Source organism: Bos mutus, chromosome 11, assembly GCF_027580195.1.
Source record: "Bos mutus isolate GX-2022 chromosome 11, NWIPB_WYAK_1.1, whole genome shotgun sequence".
Lineage (NCBI taxonomy): Eukaryota > Metazoa > Chordata > Mammalia > Artiodactyla > Bovidae > Bos > Bos mutus.
In genome coordinates, this window is record NC_091627.1 from 45,206,774 (window position 1) to 45,215,539 (window position 8,766).

Genomic DNA, 8,766 nt, shown 5'->3' on the forward strand with positions numbered 1-8,766 from the left:
ACTCATCTATTCTACTACTGATGGACATCTAGTTAGTTTCAAGCTTTTTCTATTACAAATAGTGCTGCTATGAACATTTTTCTACATACCTCTAGGGTATATACCAAAGAATAGAATTTCTGGTCACAGGCAATGCACATCTAAAATTTTAAGAAATAATTCCAGGAGCAGTCCTAAGATGGCAGAGGAATAGGATGGGGAAACGACTTTCTCCCCCACAAATTCATCAAAAGAACATTTGAACGCTGAGCAAATTCCACAACAACTTTTGAACGCTGGCAGAGGACACCAGGCACCCAGAAAGGCAGCCTGTTGGCTTGGAAAGGAGGTAGGACAAAATACAGAAGATAAAAAGAGAGACAAAAGAGTTAGGGACAGAGATCCATCCCAGGGAGGGAGTCATAAAAGAGGAGAAGTTTCCAAACACCAGGAAACCCTCTCACCAGCGTGTCTGTGGGGAGTTTTGGAATCTCAGAAGGCAACACAACTGGGAGGAAAAATAAATAAATAAATAAATAAATCCCACAGATTATGTGCCTAATGGTAACTCCCAGCAGAGAAGCAGCCCAGACTCTTGCATCCACCAGCAAGGAAGGGCTGAACAGGGAGGTACGGGCTGCATTGCTTAGGGTAAGGATCAGGACTGAATGCCCTGAGGGCAATCTGAGGGAGCTAACCTGAGATAGCAACCCAAACTGTGGGATACCCAGAGAGAGAGAGAGAGAGAGAGAGAAAGAGAGAGAACTTTCCGGTGAAAAGCCCTAACCTAAGGCACTGCTTGGAGAAGGCAATGGCATCCCACTCCAGTACTCTCACCTGGAAAATCCCATGGATGGAGGAGCCTGGTGGGCTACAGTCCCTGGGGTCACTAAGAGTCGGACATGACTGAGCAACTTCATTTTCACTTTTCACTTTCATGCACTGGAGAAGGAAATGGCAACCCACTCCAGTATTCTTGCCTGGAGAATCCCAGGAACGGGGGACCCTGGTGGGCTGCCGTCTATGGGGTCCCACAGAGTTGGACACGACTGAAGTGACTTAGCAGCAGCAGCAAGGCACTGCTGGGCTACTCACAGAACAAAGGACTGGGTGAATACCAGAGGAGAGCCGGCAGCGGACAGGCCCATCATCCCCCGCTGGAACCAGGGAGGAGGGGGAGCTGCAGCCAGAGCTGTAAAGGGGCAAACTCAGCCCCAGAGATGGCATCCTTCACCAAACTGTGAGCAGGCTCCCAGTTGCCAACCAAGTCTTCCTGGGATCCTGGATGGATGACAAACGCCAGGAGGGTCAGCCAAGAGATCAGTTCCCCAGAACAGACACACAGCACACCTGAGACGGCATTCCCGCTGCAGGAAACCCAGCAGCTGGGACCGGGGAGGTGATAAGACGAACCACACCTAAGGAGAGTGCGCTGGCCAAGCACCTGGTCGCCTTAGTTACTCAGACCTGGGAAGGAAGGGCAAAAAATGCAGGCCCAACCGAGTCTGCACCTTTGTCAAGTACCTGAGAACCCGAACCTGGCCAACTTAGACCTGGGAAGTGCATGCAACCCAGGGCCCACTCTAGATAGCTCCCCTGAAGAGCAACCTGGAGCCTGAGCAGTGTATATTGGGAAAGCACATACTCTGCGAGCAGGGGCAAACCCAGTGTGGCTGAGACACTTCGAGCACTCCCCACACACACCAGTGATATTTGTTTGCAGTGTTCCTCCCTCCCCATAGCACGACTGAACAAATGAGCCTAAATAAGTGACCACCTTCGGCCCCTTATGTCAGAGCAGAAATTAGACACCGAAGAGACTTGCAAACAGAAGTCAAAATAAACAAAGGGAACCACTTTGGAAGTGACAGGTACAACAGATTAAAACCCTGTAGTTAGCACCGACTACATTGGAATGGGCCTATAGACCTTGAGAAGTGTAAGCTTGAACAAGGAACTATCTGAAACGGAACTGACACCACACTGCCCGCCAAAGGTCCAAAGAAATTCCTAGATATGTTTTTACTATTATCATTAAAAAATCTTTTTTTTTTTTTATTTTTAAGTCCTCTCAGTTCAGTTCAGTCGCTCAGTCATGTCCGACTCTTTGCGACCCCATGAATCACAGCACACTAGGCCTCCCTGTCCATCACCAACTCCTGGAGTTCACTCAGACTCATGTCCATTGAGTCAGTGATGCCATCCAGCCATCTCATCCTCTGTCGTCCCCTTCTCCTCCTGCCCCCAATCCCTCCCAGCATCAGAGTCTTTTCCAATGAGTCAACTCTTCGCATGAGGTGGCCAAAGTACTGGAGTTTCAGCTTCAGCATCAGTCCTTATGAACACCCAGGACTGATCTCCTTTAGGATGGACTGGGTGGATGGATCTCCTTGTAGTCCAAGGGACTCTCAAGAGTCTTCTCCAACACCACAGTTCAAAAGCATCAATTCTTCAGTGCTCAGCTTTCTTCACAGTCCAACTCTCACATACATACATGACCACAGGAAAAACCATAGCCTTGACTAGATGGACCTTTGTTGGCAAAGTAATATCTCTGCTTTTGAATATGCTATCTAGGTTGGTCATAACTTTCCTTCCAAGGAGTAAGTGTCTTTTAATTTCATGGCTGCAATCACCATCTGCAGTGATTATGGAGCCCAAAAAAATAAAGTCTGACACCGTTTCCACTATTTTCCCATCTATTTCCCATGAAGTGATGGGACCAGATGCCATGATCTTAGTTTTCTGAATGTTGAGCTTTAAGCCAACTTTTTCACTCTCCTCTTTCACTTTCATTAAGAGGCTCTTTAGTTCTTCTTTGCTTTCTGCCATAAGGGTGGTGTCATCTGCATATCTGAGGTTATTGATATTTCTCCCAGCAATCTTGATTCCAGCTTGTGTTTCTTCCAGCCCAGCATTTCTCATGATGTACTCTGCATATAAGTTAAATAAGCAGGGTGACAGTATACAGCCGTGATATACCCCTTTTCCTATTTGGAAACAGTCTGTTGTTCCATGTCCAGTTCTAACTGTTGCTTCCTGACCTGCATACAGATTTCTCAAGAGGCAGATGAGGTGGTCTGGTATTCCCATCTCTTTCAGAATTTTCCACAGTTTATTGTGATCCACACAGTCAAAGGCTTTGGCATAGTCAATAAAGCAGAAATAGATGTTTTTCCTGAACTCTCTTGCTTTTTCCATGATCCAGTGGATGTTGGCAATCTGATCTGTGGTTCCTCTGCCTTTTCTAAAACCAGCTTGAACATCTGGAAGTTCACGGTACATGTACTGCTAAAGCCTGGCTTGGAGAATTTTGAGCATTACTAGCGTCTGAAATGAGTGCAATTGTGTGGTAGTTTGAGCATTCTTTGGCATTGCCTTTCTTTGGGATTGGAATGAAAACTGACTTTCCAGTCCTGTGGCCACTGCTGAGTTTTCCAAATTTGCTGGCATATTGAGTACAGCACTTTCACAGCATCATCTTTCAGGATTTGAAATAGCTCATTACTCCTTTAATTTTCATTTTTATAACCTACAATTACCTTGTAAAAAAAAAGACCATATTTTTAAAGCAAACTTCATATATATATTTTTATAATCATTGTGGTTTTGTTTTGTTTTGTTTTTAATACTGTATTTTTGAGAGTCTAAACTCTACTCTAGATTTTTAATCTTTGCTTTTTGGTACTTGTTATCAATTTTGTACCTTTAAGAAACCAATCTTCAGTACCCATTTTTACTTAGGAGTGTGATTACTGGCTTGATTGCCCTCTCCCTCTTTTGCCTCTCATTTTTCTCCCCTAGGTCACCTCTATCTCCTCCCCCACTTCTCTTCTCTAGCCAACTCTGTGAATCTCTTTGGGTGGAGAACATTAAGGGAACTGATTACTGGCTATATCTGTCTCTCTCCTTCTGACCCCGCCTCTTCTCCTCCCACTCACTTCTATCTCCCTCCTCCCTCTTCTCTTCTCCATGTAACTCAGTGAACCTTTCTGGGTGTCTCTCATTGTGGAGAATCTTTTCTCCATTAACCTAGATGTTTTATCATCAGTGCTTGCTGTATGGATGGAGAAGTCTTGAGGCTACTGTAAGAATAAGGCTGAAAACCAGAGGCAGGAGGCTTAAGTTCAAAACCTGAGAACACCAGAGAACTCCTGACTCCAGGGAACGTTAATCGATAAGAGTTCATCCCAAAGCCTCCATACCTACACTGAAACAAAGCTCCACCCAATGGCCAACAAGCTCCAGAGCAAAACATACCACGTAAATTCTCCAACAACTCAGGAACATAGCCCTGAGCTTTAATATATAGGCTTCCCAAAGTTACAACAATCTCACAGATATCCCAAAACTCATTACTGGACACTTTATTGCACTCCAGAGAGAAGAAATCCAGCTCCACCTACCAGAACACCAACGCAAGCTTCCCTAACCAGGAAACCTTGACAAGCCACTGTCCAACCCCACCCACAGGGAGGAACCTCCACAATAAAGAGGAACCACAAAGTGCCAGAATACAGAAAGGCCACTCCAAACACAGCAATCTAAACAAGATGAAAAGGCAGAGAAATATTCAACAGGTAAAGGAACATGATAAATGCCCACCAAACCAAACCAAAGAGGAGGAGATAGGGAGTCTACCTGAAAAAGAATTCAGAATAATGATAGTAAAAAGTGATCCAAAATCTTGAAAACAAAATGGAGTTACAGATAAATAGCCTGGAGACAAGGATTGAGAAGATGCAAGAAATGTTTAACAAGGACCTAGAAGAAATAAAAAGGAGTCAATCAATAATGAATAATGCAACAAACGAGATTAAAAACACTCTGGAGAGAACCAACAGTAGAATAATTGAGGCAGAAGATAGGATAAGTGAAGTAGAAGATAGAATGGTGGCAATGAATGAAGCAGAGAGGAGAAAAGAATTAAAAGAAATGAGGACAACCTCAGAGACCTCTGGGACAATGTTAAACACCCTAACATTCGAATTATAGGAATCCCAAAAGAAGAAGACAAAAAGAAAGACCATGAGAAAATACTTGAGGAGATAATAGTTGAAAACTTCCCTAAAAGGGGGAAGGAAATAGTCACCCAGGTCAAAGAAACCAAAAGAGTCCCAAACAGGATAAACCCAAGGGGAAACACCCCAAGACACATATTAATCAAATTAACAAAGATCAAACACAAAGAACAAATATTAAAAGCAACAATGTAAAAACAAGTAACACACAAGGGGATTCCCATAAGGGTAACAGCTGATCTTTCAACAGAAACTCTTCAGGCCAAAAGGGAATGGCAGGACATACTTAAAAGTGATGAAAGAGAAAAACCTACAACCCAGATTACTGTACCCAGCAAGGATCTCATTCAAATATATAGGAGAAATCAAAAGTTTTACAGACAAGCAAAAGCTGAGAGAATTCAGCACCACCAAACCAGCTCTCCAACAAACGCTAAAGGATCTTCTCTAGACAGGAAACACAGAAAAGGTGTATAAACTTGAACCCAAAACAACAAAGTAAATGGCAACAGGACCATACTTATCAATAATTACCTTAAATGTAAATGGGTTGAATGCCTCAACCAAAAGACAAAGACTGGCTGAATGGATCCAAAACAAGACCCCTATATATGCTGTCTACAAGAGACTCACTTCAAAACAAGGGACACATACCGACTGAAAGTGAAGGACTGGAAAAGATATTTCACGCAAATGGAGACCAAAAGAAAGCAGGAGTGGCAATACTCATATCAGATAAAATAGACTTTGAAATAAAGGCTGTGAAAAGAGACAAAGAAGGACACTACATAATGATCAAAGGATCACTCCAAGAAGAAGATATAACAATTATAAATATATATGCACCCAACATAGGAGCACTGCAATATGTAAGACAAATGCTAACAAGTATGAAAGGGGAAATTAAAAATAACACAATAATAGCGGGAGACTTGGAGAAGGCAATGGCACCCCACTCCAGTACTCTTGCCTGGAAAATCCCATGGATGGAGGAACCGGGAAGGCTGCAGTCCATGGGGTCGCTGAGGGTCAAACACGACTGAGCGACTTCACTTTCACTTTTCACTTTCATGCATTGGAGAAGGAAAGGGCAACCTACTCCAGTGTTCTTGCCTGGAGAATCCCAGAGGCGAGAGAGCCTGGTGGGCTGCCATCTATGGGGTCGCACAGAGTCGGACACAACTGAAGTGACTTAGCAGCAGAAGCAGGGGGAGACTTTAATACCCTACTCACACCTATGGATAGATCAACTAAACAAAATTAGCAAGGAAACACAAACTTTAAATGATACAATGGACCAGTTAGACCTACTTCATATGTATAGGACATTTCACCCCAAAACAGTGAATTCCACCTTTTTCTCAAGTGCACACAGAATCTTCTCCAGGATAGATCACATCCTGGGCCATAAAATCTACCCCTGGTAAATTCAAAAAAAACTGAAATCATTCCAAGCATCTTTTCTGATCACAAGGCAGTAAGATTAGATGTCAAGTACAGGAAAAAAAACTATTAAAAATTCCAATACATGGAGGCTAACAACATGCTTCTGACTAACCAACAAATCACAGCAGAAATCAAAAAAGAAATCAAAATATGCATAGAAATGAATGAAAATGAAAACACAACAACCCAAAACCTATGGGAAACTGTAAAAGCAGTGCTAAAGGGAAGGTTCATAGCAATACAGGCTTATCTCAAGAAACAAGAAAAAAGTCAAATAAATAACCTAATTCTACACCTAAAGCAAGTAGAAAAGGAAGAAATGAAGAACCCCAGGGTCAGTAGAAGAAAAGAAATCTTAAAAATTAGGGCAGAAATAAATGCAAAAGAAACAAAAGAGACCATAGCAAAAATCAACAAAGTTAAAAGCTGATTCTTTGAGAAGATAAATAAAATTGACAAACCATTAGCCAGACTCATCAAGAAACAAAGGGAGAAGAATCAAATCAACAAAATTAGAAATGAAAATGGAGAAATCACAACAGACAACAGAAATACAAAGGATCATAAGAGACTACTATCAGCAACTATATGCCAATAAAATGGAAAACTTGGAAGAAATGGACAAATTCTTAGAAAAGTATAACTTTCCAAAACTGAACCAGGAAGAAATAGAAAATCTTAACAGACCCATCACAAGCACAGAAATCAAAATTGTAATCAGAAGTCTTCCAGCAAACAAAAGCCCAGGACCAGATGGCATCACAGCTGAATTCTACCAAAAATTCAGAGAAGAGCTAACACCTATCCTACTCAAACTCTTCCAGAAAACTGCAGAGGAAGGTAAACTTCCAAACTCATTCTATGAGGCCACCATCACCCTAATACCAAAACCTGACAAAGATGCCACAAAAAAAGAAAACTACAGGCCAATATCACTGATGAACATAGATGCAAAAATCCTTAACAAAATCCTAGCAAACAAAATCCAACAACATATTAAAAATATCATACACATCATGACCAAGTGGGCTTTATCCCAGGGATGCAAGGATTCTTTAATATCCGCAAATCAATCAATGTAATACACCACATTAACAAATTGAAAGATAAAAACCATATGATTATCTCAACAGATGCAGAGAAAGCCTTTGACAAAATTTAACATCCATTTATGATGAAAACCATCCAGAAATCAGGAATAGAAGGAACATAACTCAACATAATAAAAGCTATATATGACAGTTCAGTTCAGTCGTTCAGTCGTGTCCGACTCTTTGTGACCCCATGAACCGCAGCACACCAGGCCTCCCTGTCCATCACCAACTCCCAGAGTCCACCCAAATCCATGTCCATCGAGTTGGTGAAAGCATCCAACCATCTCATCCTCTGTCATCCCCTTCTCCTCCTGTCCTCAATCTTTCCTAGCATCAGGGTCTTTTCCAATGAGTCAGCTCTTCACATCAGATGGCCAAAGTACTGGAGTTTCAGCTTCAACATCAGTCCTTCCAACGAACACCCAGGACTGATCTCCTTTAGGATGGACTGGTTGAACCCACAGCAAACATTATTCTCAATGGTGAAAAACTGAAAGCATTTCCCCTAAAGTCAGGAACAAGACAAGGGTGCCCACTCTCACCACTACTATTCAACACAGTTTTGCAAGTTTTGGCCACAGCAATCAGAGAAGAAAAAGAAATAAAAGGAATCCAGATTGGAAAAGAAGAAGTAAAACTCTCACTGTTTGCAGATGACATGATCCTCTACATAGAAAACCTTAAAGACCACCAGAAAATTACTAGAGCTAATCAATGAATATAGTAAAGTTGCAGTATATAAAATTAACACACAAAAATCCCTTGCATTCCTATACACTAACAATGAGAAAACAGAAAGAGAAATTAAGGAAACAATCCCATTCACCACTGCAACAAAAAGAATAAAATACTTGATGCTGGGAGGGATTGGGGGCAGGAGGAGAAGGGGACGACAGAGGATGAGATGCCTGGATGGCATCACTGACTCGATGGACGTGAGTCTGAGTGAACTCTGGGAGTTGGTGATGGACAGGGAGGCCTGGTGTGCTGCGATTCATGGGGTTGCAAAAAGTTGGACACGACTGAGCGACTGAACTGAACTAAAAGGAACAAAAGACCTATATATAGAAAACTATAAAACACTGATGAAAGAAATCAGAGAGGATATTAATAGATGGAAAAATACACCATGTTCATGGATTGGAAGAATCAATATAGTGAAAATGAGTATACTACCCAAAGCAATCTACAGATTCAATGCAATCCCTATCAAGCTACCAATGGTA